Source organism: Acomys minous (assembly GCF_964271855.1).
Source record: "Acomys minous genome assembly, chromosome: 5".
Lineage (NCBI taxonomy): Eukaryota > Metazoa > Chordata > Mammalia > Rodentia > Muridae > Acomys > Acomys minous.
Window position 1 is genome coordinate 10,712,943 of NC_140494.1, and position 8,649 is coordinate 10,721,591.

The following is an 8,649-nucleotide window of genomic DNA, read 5'->3' on the forward strand; positions in this document are numbered from 1 at the left end:
TTGCTTTGTGGGTTTTTGTTTGTTTGTTTGTTTTTTGTGTGTGTGGATGTCATATGACTAAACAGTTTAAATATCTGTTGCCCTGATTTTTTTTTCTGCAGTGAAACCTGGAACTATGAGTCAAATAAATCTCTTTTCATTAAGTTGATTTTATCAGGATGAAACAAAACTAAGATTTGGACATCTTACATAACTATGATGTTATCAGTTCTGAAAGAGAACCCGTGGGGCACTAATAATATGATCTACAAACATCCTTCAGATTTTTCCAGGGTTACTTGTACCTGTGACAGTGGAGTTGTACATGGACATAATTCTCTGTAAACATATTCCAAGAAGATCAGTGTATCCACTTCCATAATAAAAATATAGTAGCACTCATCACTATAAAATATCTTAAGGAATTCATTTACATATATTCTTCCTATAAGGATACAGACTTTAAAATGCAACCTTGGCATAAAAGTACCTGGTTTAGAGGATCTTTTATGTGTGTATTTGGAGAAATATCTGTGTTGCTCAATTCCAATCACCTTAAAAAAAAACACTTGATTTTCTTGTTAAAAAAAAAAAGGTTTTATTCTGGCACATTGTGTTACAGTACTAATGAAGATGTGCCATTTCCATTAGGCTTCTGGAAGAGTATTGAAAGGCAAAGACAGGGAGTTCATACAAGAGTAAACATGTCTAACTCACAGACAGAAAAATACAAATAAGAGACCTTTAGAAACACATTCTCAGACTCCAACATTTTAGGTTTTAAAATCAGTAGAGGCATCTGAAGAAAAAAGCTTTAGTGCTGTAACCAGAGTAGCAAAACCCTACTCATCCTTTGCAAGGTACAAGAAGCATTTCCATGCTGCAGACCTTTCCTGACACATCCTTCCTTCCCAATCAGATCCTGAGATCTCAGACTCACATGAGGCAAGCAGGAGGGTCATGCTACCATCACTGACTTGTACTTTGTCTTTTTTTTTTTTTTTTTTTTTTTGTGTGTGTGTGTGTGTGTGTGTGTGTGATGTTTATAAGTGTTCACATCTGTAGCCACATTTGTGTGAGTTTGGTGTGTGTGTGTACATATGTATATATGAGAGTGTGGATATAAGAGAGTTTGCCTCAGTAGTGTTCCGCCTTAATTTTTAAGAGCAGGTCTCTCACTGAATCTGAAGCTCACTGATTTGGCAAAACTGACTGGCTCTAGAGCACCTAAGATGTACCTGAATCTGACTCCCTGCACTGGGTGCTTCGGGGCTCACCGCCATGCCCCACTCTTAGTGGCTCTTGGGATTGAACTCATGTCCTTATGCTTGCACAGTATAAGCTACTTGACTCAGCCATCTTCTCCAGACCCCATAACTTTCTTTGTGTATGGTGTGTGAGAGAGATTTCACTTTCACCCCAAAAGTAACTCTTCTTCTAGAGTAGAGTTGCTGCCCTCCCTAGGCCAGGCAGTAACAAAACTTGGGGACAGAAATTTGGGTCACAACCAATAACAGCATCCTATTGTAAGCAGTCCAGCACTGTTAGATGTCAGGTGAATATTGTTGAGTTCAGAAGATGGTAACGTCAGCCCAGGAAGTGGCACACACTAAGTACGTTGTCTGATAATCTCCCATTACTAAACAATGGGCACAGAAATTGTGCAAAGGGCAGCACTGACTCTAAGTTTTCATGATTTAGAAGTGACCATGAGGTTGTAGTAACTGGCCCAAGATTGATGTGACAACTTGAAGCATTCTTCAACTTCCCTTTTTCTTTAGTCCAGTGAAAGTGGGTCTAGTATTTATACAGGAGAGAGCACGTAGGGTATAAAGTGTTTCAGACTGGTCCTTTAAGTGAGTCATGGAAAAGAAGTCTTATGTAATGAGTCAGGCAAGGCTAAGAGCTGATGAATCCCTTTCTAATTCCCTAACTCTTTTCAAACCATGTCATTTTCCTCTCTGATGCTGCATACAGTAAGGTAAACAGAATGCACTAATATCTGATGAGGAAGGAACGTGTCAAGCGGAAGGCTGAGGTGGTGAATCATGGTGTGGCTAATACAAGGTATGTTATGTTCCTCTTCCTTTTTGGGTGGACAGCACTGCCAGAAGAACCATCTGCCTCTCTGATGCTAATAGGTTTTAAATCTAAAAGGAGCCATTTATTTAAAATAAAAGCAGTCATCCCAAGATCATAATAATAATCAGAGTGTGGGTGTGGGATGGCTGGATCTCCAGCAAGACACAAAAAAAGATCTCTATGACGTTCGTGAATGTACATGACATCTGTGCTTTTCGCAGATTCAAATTATATATTCAGACTTGGCTTCAAGTTACAGCTCCAACACTCAGTACGATGTCGTCCTAGAAAGTTAGATAGCTGTTCTAACTTCAGTAAAGTGATTCTGCTAATGTGTCCCCTTAGGGTGCTGTAGGGTGGAATGTACTGGTGTGCTAGCGCTTGTCTGGGTGCTGATACATAGTAGCCGGTTAGCAACTCTCCTGTCATGCCAGGAATTGTTCAATGTTTATTCAGCTAACCATGTTATATTCAATGAAGGGCCTGAGAGTAAAAATCTGCATAATGGGCTTATCCTGAGGAGACATGAAACATTCCAATATGTTTGCTTCCTGACCTCCATGAAAAGCAGAGAGCTAACACAATTTAGATGCACCTGCAATTGTCTACTACTAGTATTAACTAGCTGCATAGCCTCAGGGAAAGCTCTATTTTCATTTTTGTTTTTTTTGTTTTTTGTTGTTTTGTTTTCTGAGACGGCACATTTCCATGTAGTCCTGGCTGTCCTGACTCACTTTGTAGATCAGGCTGGCCTCGAACTCACGGAGATCTGCATGCCTCTGCCTTCCGAGTGCTGGGATTAAAGGTGTGCGCACTATTGGAGGGTTTTCTTCTCTGCATTCTTACTACCATGACTATGTGGAAAACTGCCTAAAATCTAAAAATTCTGATAGCTTCTTTCCAAGCTAACATCAAAACAGTACTAGACACACTTGATGAGCCCATTGACATGTGCGCTGCTACTAAATGTTCAGTAAGGTGAGATTTTTTTTTAAAGCATGAGATTTTGTTTATATTTCTTCTTTGGTCTTGTTTGTCCTATTCTGAATGTATAGGATTCAACTATAATAGAGCCAGACCACCACAGAGACTGCTACAATAAGGCAGGAACCTCTTGGTGATGCTAATTGCTCAAACAGAGGGAAATTTTGAATCAATAAGCAGAATATTACACAAACTTTAAAACAATGTTGATCTGTCAACTATCTGTTTTCTTTTCCTTTAGCAATAAAACAATCACTAGGACTTTTCTTATAGTCTCAGTCTTCCTAGCATGGGAATAGAGATCTACCCAAGAGTTTTGCTAAAGGTCAGTCTTATTTAGTATCCAGTCACACTGAAGATGATCTGATGCTCAATCACTAATACTATTTCATTCCCGAGCCATTTATACCTGCTAAGGAATCTTTTCTTATAACGTCTTTCCTTCTTTTTCTTTTCTTCCCTCCCTCTCTCTCTCCCTCCCCCCTCTGCCTTTCTCTCTCTCTCTCTCTCTCTCTCTCTCTTTCTTTCTTTCTTTCTTTTATCTTTTCTTTCCTTTTTATATAGTTCCTGAACACTTTAGTGAAGGCTGACTTGGAACTACGGGCCAGCAGACTGCCTTGGCCTTCCAACTACATGTGTTTTCAGCCCTGGATATTTTCCAGTTTTATGATGAGTACTTCTTTGCATCTCTAGGAGATAGTCTCTGCTTTAATTATACCACTCAGGGTAGAAAGTATGCTCTTTCCCTCACTTAATGCAAGTGCATACAAGAAAACCAGAATGTGTCAGACTTAAAAGACTTAAAAGAATGTTAATAAAAAAATAAACATCAAGCAAGTGTTTTGGTGTCTGTCAATTCTACAAATAAAAGTTTAATGAAATATACCCATTAGCCACTTGATTATTGGATGTCTCATTATATTTGGAATAAGGTGAGTGATTAGCCAATAGGAACATGGGATGTAAGAAATACCTCATTTAATTAGACGCCAAGAAGGAAGGTGCTCCTTATCTAAGAATTTTTCACAATAATGGAGATTTACTTCCTTTTTACCAACCGTGAGCTACAACTACTCATTTGATATTGCTCCACGCTTTGACTGTTACAGATATAAGGGAAGAAACAATGCTGTGACTTCAGTGTCATCATGTCAGTGGCTTTAAACAGATCAACTATTTTTACTTGAGAGTCTGGCTGGACACACACAGGTGCTCGCACTCAGGCCAAGTGGAAGCCTCACCACTGATCACTCCATTTCATCCCTGCCAAGAGAATCATACAGGTTTCATTCCGTTTTTGTTTTTTTCTTTACTTTCCACTGTATTTTCCTTAGATGTGAATAATTCTCAAAATTAAGTCTTCATTGGTCTGATGAAGGGAAAACATATGGAGACCTCCTTCACTAAATTCCACTTCAGTAAATCTTTTAGGACTGCTATATTATCAATCATAAGCTCCAGACAGGACAAGTCCCAATACTCTCTTTTGAAAACTGTATCCTGCTCAACTGTTGTTTCCTTAGAATCACGAAGTCCTGTCCAACACATTTTCCATGTAACATAGCCAGTTTTCAAAGCCTGCAAAATTAAATGCACGTACGTCAAAGGCCAATGCTTAACTAATGTAGCTACAAGGATCTCATTTCTCAAGAGAAACTTACTTACGGCTATTGCAATAACAAGTGTGCTTCTAGCTGTAAAAGGATGTATACTGGAGCAATTATTACTTGAAAAATATTTATTTTTAAAATGTATGTTGCTAAAAATAGTAAGGCACCTAGCATATTATATTCTTCTTTGTTATTTTGAGATTACACGTTATTTTTCTATTTATACAATCCTTCAGTATAGATACAGAAAGTTCTATTAGCAAATAATCATAATTTCCTTTTTATATCCCAACATATTCTCTTTTCAACACAGTTTTAAGGCTTTATTTCCTGTGGAATGATAAATGAAGCTTGAGAATGACATCTTCTGGGATCCTGCGTAAGCTTGGGAGAACTGTCCCAGGTCCTCGCCAGCAGCAACACCCTGCACCTCACCTAGGCAGCAGGGTGAATCTGGCCCTGGTTGCTGTGTGGGTGTGGGCGTGGGTGTGGGTGTTTTAGGGAGCTAGCCTCAAGGGCACGAGAGCAGAAGAGCCAGAGGCTTGAGCAGCTCAGATACTTCTCAGGCCCAGATGGAGGGAGTTGAAGTGACTCACCTCAGCATCTACCCCATCCAGGAACTGCTGGAGTGCATGAAGAGGCTGGTCCTACAGAGCCAAACGTACAGGATCTCCATGGCACAGGACAACAGCAGGATACCCGGGAGGAGTCCCAGTGTGGTTCCAGTGTTGACAGAGTAGCAGAAGCCAGGGGTCTAGTACAAGAGCAACAAGTTATTGCAATGGACATGTTCAAGCAAAGAACTTGTAAGTTACTTCATTTGTAACTTACATTATTTTCAAATATTATTTTCAAATATAATTATGGATTAAGAAACTGTTAATTATTTCCTAAGAAATATTTGATCTTATAGCACAAATATATAATTCCAAATATTGAACACTTAGACTTAAAAAAATATAGTGAAAAAGAAATAAGCCATTATGGAACAGAATGAACCGAAACCAGCAAAACAGAAGACAGTATGCTCACACCGGAAAGATTCAAATGTACAGGCATAATAAATGAAATAAGTGCATTTCAAGAAATTTACATAAAGCAATTTTTAGAGAAGGTTAGTGAAGGAAAAAATAGAGGATAAGCAAGGTAAAATAAATCAACAGAGGTTTTCCCATTTGAGCTCAGAATAGTAAAGAAGAAATGTTACAGCCTATCATAAAATGGCCTGTTGTGAGAATTTTTGTTTTTGTTTTTAAAAAGCCTACCTAGGTTATGTGAATATGTTTTTGTTTTAACCCCAGGTGTGGGATAAGAGGCTGCTTTACAGAACGTAACTGTGATTTGCCTCATGAACAAGCAGGGGCGTGATCTTTGCCAGCTGCAGATATTTTAATTCTGGGGACTCAGGAGTAAGTAAAAATGGGAGGATCCTGAGAGGGCCTCTGTTAGCGGCTGATCACCTTGATGTTGCCCCACCTGATGCTGCTGGTTTCTTAGATGTGCTGCTGGTTTATCCTGCTGCTGCATCTGCGATTGCTGGTTTGCTGTTCTGCTGTTCTGCTGTGTATTCTGACAATGACAATTGGACTTGCCTCAAGGAACTCCATGCCCCTAATCATCAGGAAGTAGCCTATAGAGGTCTGTGCCCCCTTCCCTTCTAATCTTTCTCTCCCACATAGAGTTCTGGGGTTGGAAGGGATTAGGGTAGAATAAGGGTTTGAATGGAGGTAGATATATAAGAACCCAATAAAATAAAATAAATAAAATAGATTAAAAAAATACCATCAATGGCCTGCTTGCCGATGCCGCTCCCATCCAGCAGGAAAGACACCAACACCGGGAACTCTTCTTGCAGCAGTTTTTATTCAAGATCCTGGAGTGACGCCAGGAAAAGCTCCCACAGAACTTTTATAGTGTGCCTGTCCTATCAGAAACTGCCATGTCGTCACTCCTGGTTGGTGCATTCGGATCACGCCACCTTACATCATGCCTTCAGGCATGCGCATAAGCGGCTTGCTCACTGCGCATGCGCAAAAGGGGGCGTATTGCGCCGGGGAAGTAGCAGGGGTGCTGCTATCTGTGGCTCTCCACACCTGCTATTAATTTAATTTGAATGAGAAGAGAGAGCCAAGGATGCAGATATGTTTATTTGGGAATCAGTGGCTGATTACATACTTAAACATCTACCTAAGTGTCTCAGAGGTTAAACAGACCAGTAGAAGATACTGCCCTAAAAGTCACACCCAGTGACATCATACTTATATTACCAGAACAACTTCAAATCATTTAGTTCACTGAAATGCTGTACAGGAAAAAGATAAGGAACAAAGAAGGCAACGCTAGGTAATTTTGGAAAATACTGGGCATTTAAGGGAAGGGGCCCAGGAGCGCAGACCTCAGCCAGTGATTACACTCAACTAAAAATGCTCTGAAACGATGTCAATAAAGTAAAAGCCTTCAGAGATATGCTTCATTCGATGATGTGTATCTATCTTGAGAAAAGACAATGCCGTTGTCCCTATTATTATCACGTTAACTATTACTCGTGTAGCATGCTGTCAACAAGGAGGACCAGTGGTCAAGATGCTTGACATGCAGCCTAGCAGCTGGAATTCCATCTCCAGTGCCCACATAGATGTGGGAGAATAGCATCAACTCCACAAAGTTATCCTCAGGTCTCCAGACACACACCACGGCATGTATGTATGTGTGTACCTAGTATACATACATATACACCTGATAATAATAAATAGTATAATATAGGATGTGTACGATAATAAATGAAACATATTAAGGCACAACTATAAAATGTTATGCCATCCAGATTTCATTTCTTTGTTGTTTTTTTTTTTTTCATTCTTATATTTGTGTCTGGTTTAAGATTCAACTAGAATCCTGCTTGTATTTTATTGCCATGTGCCCTGACACATAATATTTTTACTGGATCAATTCTTCTGATTTGTTTTCAGGATATGACAATTTTCAGTAGTATTAATCAAAAACTTGTACTGACATTTTCTAATACTTTTTTGTCATAACTCTAATGTGATTCTGAGTTTTTAGGGGGAAGAACATAATAGTTAAGGGTGATTTTTATTGAATTATGATGGATACTGTCTCTAACATATTACTGTTGAAATATGTCTTACCTTTCTGACTGGGAAATTTGTTGTTGCTGTTGTTGAATTACACACACACAGACACAGACACACACACACACACACAAACACACACACACACAAACACACTGACTTTTATCCTCACTAAGGACAATTCAAACTAAATGAGTGAGATGAGTGAGTGTTGAAGTGTCCCTTCCCCAGGATTTCCCCTTCTTCTTCTTCTTCTTCTTCTTCTTCTTCTTCTTCTTCTTCTTCTTCTTCTTCTTCTTATTCTTATTCTTATTCTTATTCTTATTCTTCTTATTCTCTTATTCATTTTTTATGTCAGCATTTAATTATGTTAATTCATATTGTACGTTGCGTTAGCATCACATGTTATATTTGAGCATTTTTCATGTAGGTTTCACATATGTCTTTTCACAAATCATTAGTCAATTATATTTTAATCGCTAAATACTATTCCATAGTATGCATATGCCTAGAGTCCATCTGCATGTCATTAGTTGTTATAAGAACATCTTGGTGGTTTCTGGTTATAGTGACTGTGAGTAAATATATAAACTAAATATAAAAATCATATGCAGCTTCTGGATATAACCCAGTCTTTAAATGGTTTACTCATCTTATTGTTTAGATCTTAGTTTTTGTACTTCAGTAACCATTTACAACAGATATACAAATAGTTTCTACCAATTTGTGTCACTTTTCATTCTTTTAGTGCCATCTTTCACAGCAGAAGTCTTCATTTTAAGGGAGTCATACTTAGAAACTTTTATTTATGAATCATACTATCTGTAATACTGTGACCCTTTCGGAGGAGGTCTCATTAAGATAACCTAGAATGTGTTTCAGTTAAACCTTCTTTTCTGAAT

At 38.6% G+C, this 8,649-nt stretch overlaps 1 long non-coding RNA gene across 1 annotated transcript; it reads right to left on the bottom strand.

Moving 5' to 3' along the window:
• Window positions 1-4,022: 4,022 nt before the first annotated feature.
• LOC311597760 lies at window positions 4,023-6,533 on the bottom strand. The gene is made up of 3 exons (XR_014779340.1): window positions 6,438-6,533; window positions 5,252-5,409; window positions 4,023-4,623 (listed from the first exon to the last, which is right to left on the bottom strand). It is a non-coding gene; the product is annotated as an uncharacterized lncRNA (long non-coding RNA).
• Window positions 6,534-8,649: the final 2,116 nt, after the last annotated feature.